Consider the following 11,386-nt stretch of genomic DNA (forward strand, 5'->3'; position numbering starts at 1 on the left):
TTCTACCACGCATCTCCTGATCATTTGATCTGTGCACTTTTTAAACAAATATGGCTCTTCCCAAAAATAGTACTTCACTTCGTGAAGAAACTTTTCCTTTGATGATATGTCTTATCAATCGAAATCAAACCACAAGCTAAAAAGTTAGTAATATCAGCAAACCAAGGGTTATTATGGACATGATTTACCTTCAGTATGTGTTCATCTGGAAACGTCTCTCGAATTGGTATAAGGGAAGAGTTCCCTTCTTACTCTAGACAAGTGGTCTGCTACTTGGTTTTCTACTCCCTTTTGATCTTGAATTTCTAGGTCAAACTCTTGAAGTAGAAGTACCCACCGGATAAGGCTTGGCTTAGCATCTTTCTTGGCAAGTAAATACTTAATTGCTGAGTGGTCTGTATAGACAGTCACATTGGTACCTACAAGATAAGATTGAAACTTGTCAACAGCAAACACAATAACAAGTAACTCTTTTTCTGTTACCGTATAATTCAGTTGAGCTCCTGTTAGAGTTCGACTTGCGTAGTAGATGGGATGAAAAACTTTGTTCCTTCGCTGGCCCATGACAGCTCCTATCACAAAGTCACTTGCGTCACACATCAATTCAAATGGAAAATCCCAGTCTAGTGTGACGATTATGGGTGCCGAAACTAATCGACTCTTCAAATCATTGAATAAGCACTCTTCATCAAATTTGAACGTCGATTCCTTTTCCAATAATTTGCACAAAGGTTTAGCAGTTTTGGAGAAGTTCTTGATGAATCTTCGATAGAAACTGGCATGGCTCAAAAATCTTCTAACACCCTTTACAAATGTTGGAGGTGGGAGTTTCTCTATAACATCTACCTTTGCTTTATCAACCTCTATTCCATGTCTTGTTATCCGATGCCTTGGAACAATCCCTTATCGTACCATGATATGGCACTTTTCCCAGTTGAGTACTAGGTTTGTTTCTTCGCATCGCCTTAATACCTTCGCTAGATTGGCTAAGCAATCATCATAAGTATCTTCAAACACTGAAAAATCATCCATAAAAACTTCCAAATACTTCTCAACCATGTTAGTAAAAATAGATATCATACATCTTTGAAATGTAGTAGGTGCATTACAGAAACCAAACGGCATGCGTCTAAATGCAAATGTACCGTACGGGTAGGTGAATGTTGTCTTGTGTTGATCTTCTGGTGCTACTGTAATCTAATTATATCTTGAGAATCCGTCGAGAAAATAGTAATAGTCTCGCCCTGCGAGTCTATCTAGTATCTGGTCCAAAAATGGCAAAGGAAAGTAATCTTTCCTAGTCACCTTGTTCAGCTTCCGATAATCAATGCAAATTCTCCATCCCGTAACTGTTCTAGTCAGTATCAACTCATTATTCTCATTTTCAATAATTGTGATACCTCATTTCTTTAGCATGCACTGGACCGGACTTATCCATGAACTGTCTGAGATGGGGTACATTATACTCGTATCTAAACACTTGATGATTTCTTTCTTGACTACATCCTTCATGATGGGGTTCAGTCTTTGTTGTCCATCATCCCTTTTTTTTCCTTCTTCCAGGATAATCTTGTACATGTATACAGATAGACTAATTCCGCGAATATCGGCTATGGTCCATCCAATAGCCTTCTTGAATTGTTTCAACACCAGAATGAGATTCACTTCTTGCTCACTAGTTAATTTTGCTGAAACAATCACAGGAAAAGTAGAAGTATTACCTAAATAAACATATTTTAGATGTGAAGGTAGTACATTTAGTTCTAATTTAGGTGGCTCCTCGATTGACGCTTTTGGTTGTGTATAATTCCTTTTCTCTAATTCCAAAGATTCAAAACAGGATTGCGGATTAAATCCCTTTTGATTAGCTTCTAACAATGCTAGGTATTCATCCTCCTCTTCATCATTCGGAGGATCTGATGTCAAAATTTGTTCCAACAGATCCTTAACATAGTTGAGCTCCTTCTCCACTATTAAATCCTCTAAATCGGATACTACAAAACAATCATCAATTCTATCAGGAAATCGCATAGACTTAAAAACATTAAATGTTACTTGATCATCCTAAACACTCATAGTAAGCTCGCCCTTCTGTACATCAATAAGGGTCCTTCCGGTTGCTAAGAACGGTATTCCTAAGATAATTGACACTTCTTTTTCTACTTCAAAGTCTAGAATAACAAAATCAGTAAGGAAGATAAAATTATTTACACGTACCAATACATCCTCGATTTTTCCTTCCGGATGTGCTAAGGATCGATCTGCTAATTGAAGTGTAATCGTAGTAGGTCTAACTTCACCTATCCCCAGCTTCTTAAATATTGACATAAGCATCAAGTTAATACTCACACCTAAGTCACATAATGTCTTACCATAATATGTTGCTCCAATGTTACAAGGGATGGTAAAACGTCCAAGATCCTTCAACTTTGGGGGTAGTTTGTCTTGAAGATATACACTGCATTCCTTCGTCAGAACTACCATCTCATATTCTCCAAGTCTTCATTTTTTGGATAAGATATCCTTCATGAATTTGACGTAGTTCGGTATTTGCTAAAGTGCTTCAACAAACGAGATGTTGATATGAAGTTGCTTGAGTACGTCTAGGAACTTCTTGAATTGAATCTCCTGCTTCTGCTTTTGAAGTCTTTGAGGGCAGGGTGGTGGTGGTTTCTTTACTGAAATTGGTTGATTCGTCCTCTGAGGCAATTCTACATCTAACGGAGTTATTAGTTGATCAGAATTAGCTGGTTTTGAAATTACCTTGTCGGGTTTTACAAAGTCTGGTTCTTGTGAAACTAGAATTTCAACACTCAATTGAACGTCCTCTGAGTCTTGAGGATCAGTTGGCTCCTTTTAAACTTCGACGGTGTTGGGCTATACTGTCTTTCCACTCCTCAATATCAATGCTTTGCAATGCTCCTTCCTCGGATTTCTCAGATTCTCCGTATCACTAGGTAAAGCACCTTGTGGTCAGTTTCTGAGTTTAGTTGTAGGCTGCCCCATTTGGTTTTCTAGGTTTTTCAATGTAGCTACTTGGCTTTGGATTAAGGCATCATTCTTGGCCATGTATACCTTCAACAGATTTTTTAAGCCATTGCATGGTTTAGCTTGGGTTGGTTTTTGAACTTGTTGGGGAAAACTAGGTGGCTAGGTCGATGTAAGTGTTATTGGTTCCAGCCCCTTGGTTACTCTAGGAAAAATTGGGGTGATTTCACCACTATGGGTTATAAAAATTGAATTCAATCCTTCTGGTTCTAGTTACCTATCTAGTACATGGATTCTGGGTTTGAGGGACATTCTTCAAACAAACGTCCTTCCCCACAATAGACATAGGCTATATTTTCAAATTGGGTTGGCGGTTGTGCTGCAAAACTATTAGACCCATTAGTAGTAAGAGGTTTTAACAATGAGGATATTGATGGTACTTGAGATGAAAGTGAAGTAAAAGTGTCTACTTCATGTATTCCAGCAACTCGTCTTCTTGATACTACTCGATTGGTTGGCCATTGGTAATTGTTGCTGGCAATTCTCTCCATGATATCATAAGCCTCATTATAAGACATAGAAAGGAGAACACCATTAGCAGAAGTATCCACTACCATTCTCTTGTGAGCATTGAGACGATTATAAAATTTCTCAAGTTGGATGCAATGTGGTATTCCATGATGAGGGCATTTTCAAAAAAATTCTTTGTACCTTTCCCATGCCTCATACAAGGACTCATCATCCATTTGTTGGAAAGTAGTGATCTCATTCCTTAACTTAGCATTCTTGCTAGGCAGGAAATACTTTATAAGGAATTTTTCTGCTAACTCTTGCCATGTGGAAATTGAAATGAGTTCAACCAGGCTCGAGCTCTGTCCCTTAGTGAATATGGGAACAGGTTCAATCGTAATGCATCTTCGGGTACTCCGGCTAACTTGAAAGACCGCTCACCTCTATAAACAGTCTTAAGTGTAGGTGAGGATCTTCGGTAGGCATTCCACTAAATTGGCCCACTATTTGAAGCATCTGGAACATGACTGGCTTCTGCTCAAATTGTTGTTCCTCAATTTCGAGTCTCCTAATACCCGGATTAAGATCATTAAATACTGGCACGGCATACTGTCGTAAAGCTCTGTCCCTATCATTAGCAATAAGGATAAGATTTTGAGCAGGGTTTGCTCCACTTCCTTGATTCAAATTTTCAAGATTCATTTCTTCGGTCCTTCTCTAATCTGCTTGTCTTCTTCTCTGTCGAAAAGTTTGTTCAATCTCAGGGTCTATAGAGAGTAGGTCAATAATTTGATCAATACTCATAAACACTTGAAAGAATCACTGAAAAATTAATTAAGTTAAAAATTAAATAGTAGAATAAACAAAAATGTAAAACTAACAAATTCACAAATAATGACTTTTTAAAACAGTCCCTAGCAACGGCGCCAAAAACATGGAACGACGAAAATTTGCAAGTGTACACAATTGCAACAAGTAATAAAGTGACAAGCAAATGTCGAGTTATCGTACCCACAGGGACTGCGAAAGGAATCATTTATGAATGTTATTTAAAACACTTTGGTGAAGAAAAATATTTTGTTGAAGAGGGTAATTAAAAACTAAGATTTTAAACTAAGTAAACTAAAGAAATAAATCTCAAATGCACGATTTTAAAATATGATTCAATCAAGATGACATAATTGTGTTGATTTAATTACATTTCTTTAACTTAGAATTATTAAACTCATGTCTATGTTGTTACGAATAAATTCACGGCAACTCGGTAATTTGCTAACTTATGAACATATTCACCTACATAAATCCATTCATCTCTTAACATATCCTTATGTTAATTCAAACGATTAAACAAATTTTAGTAAGCAAACATGTTATGGCACATACATACTCATTAAATTAAATTAATCTCTTGCATATCAAATGATTAATTAAATCTAATAAGCACATAAAAGACTATGTGAGGTAACAAGTTATCCTTACCTTGAAATAGTTTAATCACAATAATCTTGCAAGTTATGCAAGGCAAGTGTATCGCCAGATACATTGCTAATTTAACCTTCAGCTACCTTAGAAGAATAAACATGCAATGACTAAGTATGGTGTCAATTAATTATAATTTCAATCCTTTTAAATAATTAATTCATTAGTTACCTCACAATCGTAATGCAAGAATAACTTAGGCATGATTTTACTTAATCAAGCATTTTATCAAGGCCTATAACAGCATAAACACAATTTTAATAAGTTAAGAAGATGAAATGCAATCAAACCAACATGAATTAAATTCAAGCTAAGGTGATTAAATTAACCATTCCAACAACATAAATATTCATAGATATGTTCATCATAACAACAACAAAAATTGAAGAGATAAGGAACAATAATCAAATCTGATGTTTTTCCATGGCTTGACTAGGTTGCTCCGCTCTTCCTTTTTTGTTGTCCTCACCGATCAAGGCTTCTATGAACACTCATTACTGCTCCAAAATGGCTAAAGAAGAACCCTTTCTCAATGGGAGAAATCGGCACAAGAGCAAGGGACTTGGAATGGGAAAATGAGAGGAGAAAGTGATAGAGGAGAGAAGAGATGTGAGTGAATGAGGGATGCTTTGAATGATCAGCCAAGGGGGGTATTTATAGCTGAATGTGGCAGCTAAAATTTTCTAAAAATAGCAGCCAAAGTGCCACCCCTTGGCCGGCCATCTATGTGGCATAGTTGATGGCTTCAACTTTGCTAAATTTGGCTTGGGGCAAATCTTCAAAGCCATCAATTGTGGAAGGGCTGATTTGCAATTTGAACAAGTCTTCAAGGGATTCTTTGCAGCTTAAATAATCATCCAATGAGCTGAATTGGGTCAGCACTTGGACGGTTTTGGGCTGTCCTCTCCTTGGCCGGTTCGGTTCAATCAGACCATTTTTTCATAATTAATTAATAATAATTTATTAACCCAAATTAAATTGGATATAAATTAAAATTAATTAAATTATGAATTAATACACATAATTTTGGACCATCTTAGGCTGGAAATTAATTTGCCTCGATACTTCAAATTGCTTCTCAGTTTTGTGCTTCTGGTAGTGTTTGCTAAGCCATTTTTAGCCCTTTCTGCAAATTTGTCAAAAATAACCAAAATTCATCAAAAATAAATATAAAATTAACTAAATTTCAACATGTTCATAATTTAAGTGCACTTTAATTATTTTATAAAAATTAATTATTTTTTGACAAGAATTTAACCTAATTCTCATGAATTTAACTTAAAAAGGGTAAGAAAAAGTGTGTAAATTTTTGTGTTTCCAACATGCAAACTTACTAAGCTTTATGCTTACTCCCTTTCCTTTTCCATTTCCTTTTAGTGTCACCAAGCTAGCTCGAGGATCGAAGGACGTCAGAGTTCGATTCACACTATCAAACTAATCTTTTGGGTATAGTGAATTTAAGTATTTTGAGTATGGCATGTATAGGGACATGGTCTTTTTGTTATATGTCATATTGGTTTAGCCAAGTGTGTTGGCTTATAATGATTTGATGATTCATTTTGCATATGGCTGATAAACCGTAAATTATACATATTTTTACCCTATGTTTAATGCATTTTATGGATGATTTCTCATTAGAATTAGTGAATTCGATGCTCCTAATGCTTTAATTTCATATTTTATACTTAGGAGAGCATAGGAGAGCGAAAGGAACGAGAAACGGGCCAAAAACGGAGAAAATAGGCCAAAGTATGAAATCAACACAGCCTGGACCTCCTCACACAGGCAGACCACACGACCATGTTAATTTGGCAGGCTCGAACATGGCCTGAAGTAATCGAACACAGGCGTGTCACACGGGCGTGTCCCTGCCGAGCCCACGTTGAGTCCAATTTAGAAAAGGCCAATTTTGAGGGTTTTTAGGCATTCCAAAGCCTATAAATACGCACTAGAGGAGGAGAAAATGAGGGAGGGAGAAGAGGGGTAAAGAATTACCCTAAGGAAGCCGATTGATCCATCACAGAAGTCGGATTCATCATCAAGACTAAAGATCTCTCCTCAATTTCCCTTCAGTAGTTTTAGGTTTTCTTTATGTTTTGTATTCTTTATTCTTCTCAGATGTTTTCTTATTTAGTTATGAACTAAATCCCCTAAATACCTAAGGGGAATGAAACTTAAGACGAATCTTGTTATTATTTTTTGTATCATATGATACATTTTTAACTTGTTCTTAATTATGTGTTCTTAATTCTTGTTTTGATATCCCAGGATACTAATTCAGGACATGCTCTTATTCAGAGGAGGAATAGACCTTGCCTAAGGGTACATTTGTCATAATTAAGCGGAGTTTATTGCGCACCTAGAAATAAGGTGACATGATTTTGCCGGATTAGGGTGAAACCTAATAAAGGGATCCATAGATCGAGTTAATGCAACCCTAGAGTGTTAATTAGAGAAAAGTCTCAGTTATTCAATCTAGGGATTAGACATTATTAGTCTTGAATAGGGATACTAACATAACTTAGGGATCTCTACGGAACAAGTTAAATGAATAAATCATCCGGTTCGGAGCCAAAATAACAAGTAAAGTCTAGGTGGAATTTTCCTTAGGTATTATCTCAAGTCAATCAATTTTCCCAAAAGCAATTCCCCAATTCTTTTCTCTGTGCATTCTTATTTTAGATAATTAGTTAATTAAAACAAACCCTTTTATTCTTAGGCTAGATAATAAAGAGATAGTTATTACTAGTACTTTTGGTTCCCTTGGGTACGATATCCCGGTCTTGCCATTACTATACTATTGTTCAATAGGTGCGCTTGCCTTTTCGTCGTGATAATAGTTAGTCTAGGTTTGATCTTCAATATAAATATTTATTACTTGTTACGAATCACGCGATCAAGTTTTTGGCACCGTTGCGGCAGAACTGAAATATTAGGAACACTAAATTTTTATTACTTTAGCCATTTATTTTTCTCGCAATTTAATTTAATTTTATTATTATTATTTATTTATTTACTTTTTCTTTCTCTTGACAGGTTTTTATAGTTTATGAGTAGAAGAAACTTGTCAGGACCCTTACTTTTTGACGAAGAAATCGATCGAACAGTTCGTAGAAATCAAAGAGAAAAAAGGCGTAGTTTTCGATACATAGAAAACGAATAAGAAGACAATACTCAACCTCTAACCAACGAGATGGCTGAAAACCAAGACAATCAGCTGCCTTCTGCAATTGCAGCTAATCAAAATCCTGCTCAACGTACTATGTATGACTATGCTAAACCCTCTTTAACAGGAACTGAATCAAGTATAGTTAGACCTACTAGTGCTGTGAATAATTTTGAATTAGAACCTAACACTATTCAGATGATACAACAGTTTGTTCAGTTTGATGGTTTGCAGGATGAAGATCCCAACACTCACTTAGCAAATTTCCTGGAATTTTGCGATACATTTAAAATCAATGGCGTTTCTGATGATGCCATTCGTCTTCGGTTATTTCCCTTCTCACTGAGAAACAAAGCTAAACTGTGGCTAAACTCGTTACCACGAGGGTCTATCACTACTTGGGAGCAAATGATCGAGAAATTTTTACTAAAATATTTTCCGCTGGCTAAAACGGCTAAATTGCGTAATGATATCTCTTTTTTGTGCAGATGGATTTAGAAACACTTTACAATACATGGGACAGATACAAGGACTTACTGAGAAGGTGCCCTCACCATGGGTTACTACTTTGGCTGCAAGTTCAAACGTTCTACAATGGTGTGAATCCCTCGACAAGACAAATGATTGACGCAGCTGCTAGCGGAACCATCAACAATAAAACACTAGAAGATGCCTATGAATTTATAGAGGAGATGTCACTGAATAACTATCAATGGCAAGTTATGAGGACAAAGCCAACGAAAATAGCCGACATTTATAACGTTGACTCAGTTACTATGTTGTCAAATCAGGTAGAACTTCTCAATAAAAAGATTGATAGTTTTCTTGGTTCTACGCAGGTACATCCAGTAATGAGGGGTGACTCAAGCGGAGGAGGTGTGCATACAGAATATCAATCCTTCAATCCCACAACCGAAGAGGAACAAGTCAACTATATGGGTAACAATAACTTTAGACCTCAAAATAACCTATACAGTAATACCTATAATGCAGGTTGGAGGAACCACCCAAATTTTGCCTGGGAAGTCAAGGGAATCAAAAGCCACAAAATCCTCACGGTTTTCAACAGATACCTTATCAACAAGAGAAGAAACCAAACCTTGAAGAGATGATTTCTAAATTCATATCTGTAACACCCCGGACCCGAGACCGTTGCCGGAGTCGAACACAAGGTGTAAACGGGTTTAATTCATTACTTAAACAGCTCATGCAATTCATTTTAAAATTTTCTAGACAAGCTGGCTAACTGCATCACAGTTGCTTTAAAAATCATATCTCGAGTTTTCAAACTCGAAATCCAATTCCGTAAATTTTTCCTGAAACTAGACTCATATATCTATCTACTAAAAGTTTTCCAGAATTTTTGGTTGGTCCAACTAGTAGATTTTATTAGTTAAACTCGCCCCTGTTTCAGGGTTCAACTACTCTGACCTCTGTGTATTACGAATCAGATATCTCCCTGTACAGAGATTCAATAACTATTCCATTTTTCTCTAATAAAACTAGACTCAATTAGGACTCTTTACATATAAAGCATGACTTCTAATTATCTTTGTAAAATTTATGGTGAATTTACAAAGTCAGAACAGGGGATCCAAAAATTGTTCTGGCCCTATTTCACAAAATTTTAAAATCTCATACAATATAGCTCATATATCTGTTTTACTTCTTCCATATGAAAATAGACTCATCAAGATTCGATTCCATAATTTATTCATTATTTAATTCCATTTCTACTATTTTAGTGATTTTCAAATTCACACCACTATCATTGTCTAAATCTATTTTATGGTTTCCATGGATTAGCTAGTAATTTGACATACATAACACCAAATATGATCAGCCATGGCATACGGCATAATAATCAAATAGACTTAGACTACTACTCCATCAAAACCAAATTATCAAGGCCAAATCTACTGAACCTTATAACTAAGCACCCGTAAGGCTAAATTCAAACTTAGCATTTAAGCCATATTCGCATGGCTAAAAGTTTACATATTGGGGTTCAAACAAAACATAATAGCCTATACATACCGAAATGTTCTCTTAGGCCAACTAAGAAGAGGGTACCAAAAAGTTGCAAGCCGGTGTGATGACTTCGACGATGGTCCCAAGTACGCAAAATGGTCAGAGATATCTAAATAAGAAACAAACAAACACACCAAATGAGTATTCAACTCAGTATTCCATAAGCAAAATAATACAGGTTATTTATAAGAAATTGAAATAAAAGCCTTGCAAGTTCAGCTAATTCAATCACACCAAACTAGGCTACAACTACCTAGTTTATTTATCCAACCTCGAACCCAAGTTTTCGATATCGAATCAATTATTAAACAACCAACCGTTTTAAAACTATTCTCAAGGTAAGAAATAATTATGAACTAGATGTATATACACACATACTTTTCAGTTAATCATTTTAGCACTTTAATTCTTTACTTATGCTCTTCGTATCATCAACCGCTTTTGCACACTTAGTGCTAAACAAATTTGCACACTTAGTGTCGTACTATCCAGCACACATAGTGCCTTGAAAGTTTATCTCATATGTTGACATTCAAATCAGCACACATAGTGCTATTCAACTCCGCACACATAGTGCCATACTACACCGCACACATAGTGCCAATGTACACTTTCTATGATAAAACAATTTAATTAATTCATTTGGCATATATAGCCACAACAATAAACATATATAATTTCTCCAAGGAAATACTTAATAAAGAGATTCTTTCATGACATGTTAAAGTCATTTATGTATAATTTAAATTAACCCTATGATTGCTTATGAACTTACCTTGTGTTGGGTAAAATAGTTCTAAGTCGGCTACTCGATGACCTTCGATTTTCCCTTGTTGGACTCCTTTCCTTTAGGATCTTGAGCTTAAACAAATAAATTAACTCATTTAACCGCTTTGCTACATATATTTGTATCCACATTTTAATGATTTTATAACATACGGAACAACATGGTAAAATTTTTATCTTTCTACCTTATGCTCTTAAGCTATTCGGCTTATAGCCAATTAATATCACCTTACTATCAATAGTCTAATTAATATTTCAATTTCTCTAATGCTGAATGCAACATCACTTCCCATCATATCATCTTCTCAATATATTTACATCCAGTCATATATATGAAATCATGAATCAAATTCAACATATTAGCCAATATTCTCCTTTAGCCGATTATCTAAGTCAAGATAAAATCATCAATATGCTTAACTATAG

The 11,386-nt window shown here is 35.6% G+C and overlaps 1 non-coding gene across 1 annotated transcript; it reads left to right on the plus strand.

The window, feature by feature from the left end:
• Positions 1–3,660: 3,660 nt before the first annotated feature.
• Positions 3,661–3,767, plus strand: LOC128280240 (small nucleolar RNA R71). The gene has a single exon (XR_008270420.1). It is a non-coding gene; the product is annotated as a small nucleolar RNA R71 (small nucleolar RNA).
• The last annotated feature ends 7,619 nt before the right edge of the window (positions 3,768–11,386 follow it).

This window comes from Gossypium arboreum, chromosome 8 (genome assembly GCF_025698485.1).
Source record: "Gossypium arboreum isolate Shixiya-1 chromosome 8, ASM2569848v2, whole genome shotgun sequence".
NCBI lineage: Eukaryota > Viridiplantae > Streptophyta > Magnoliopsida > Malvales > Malvaceae > Gossypium > Gossypium arboreum.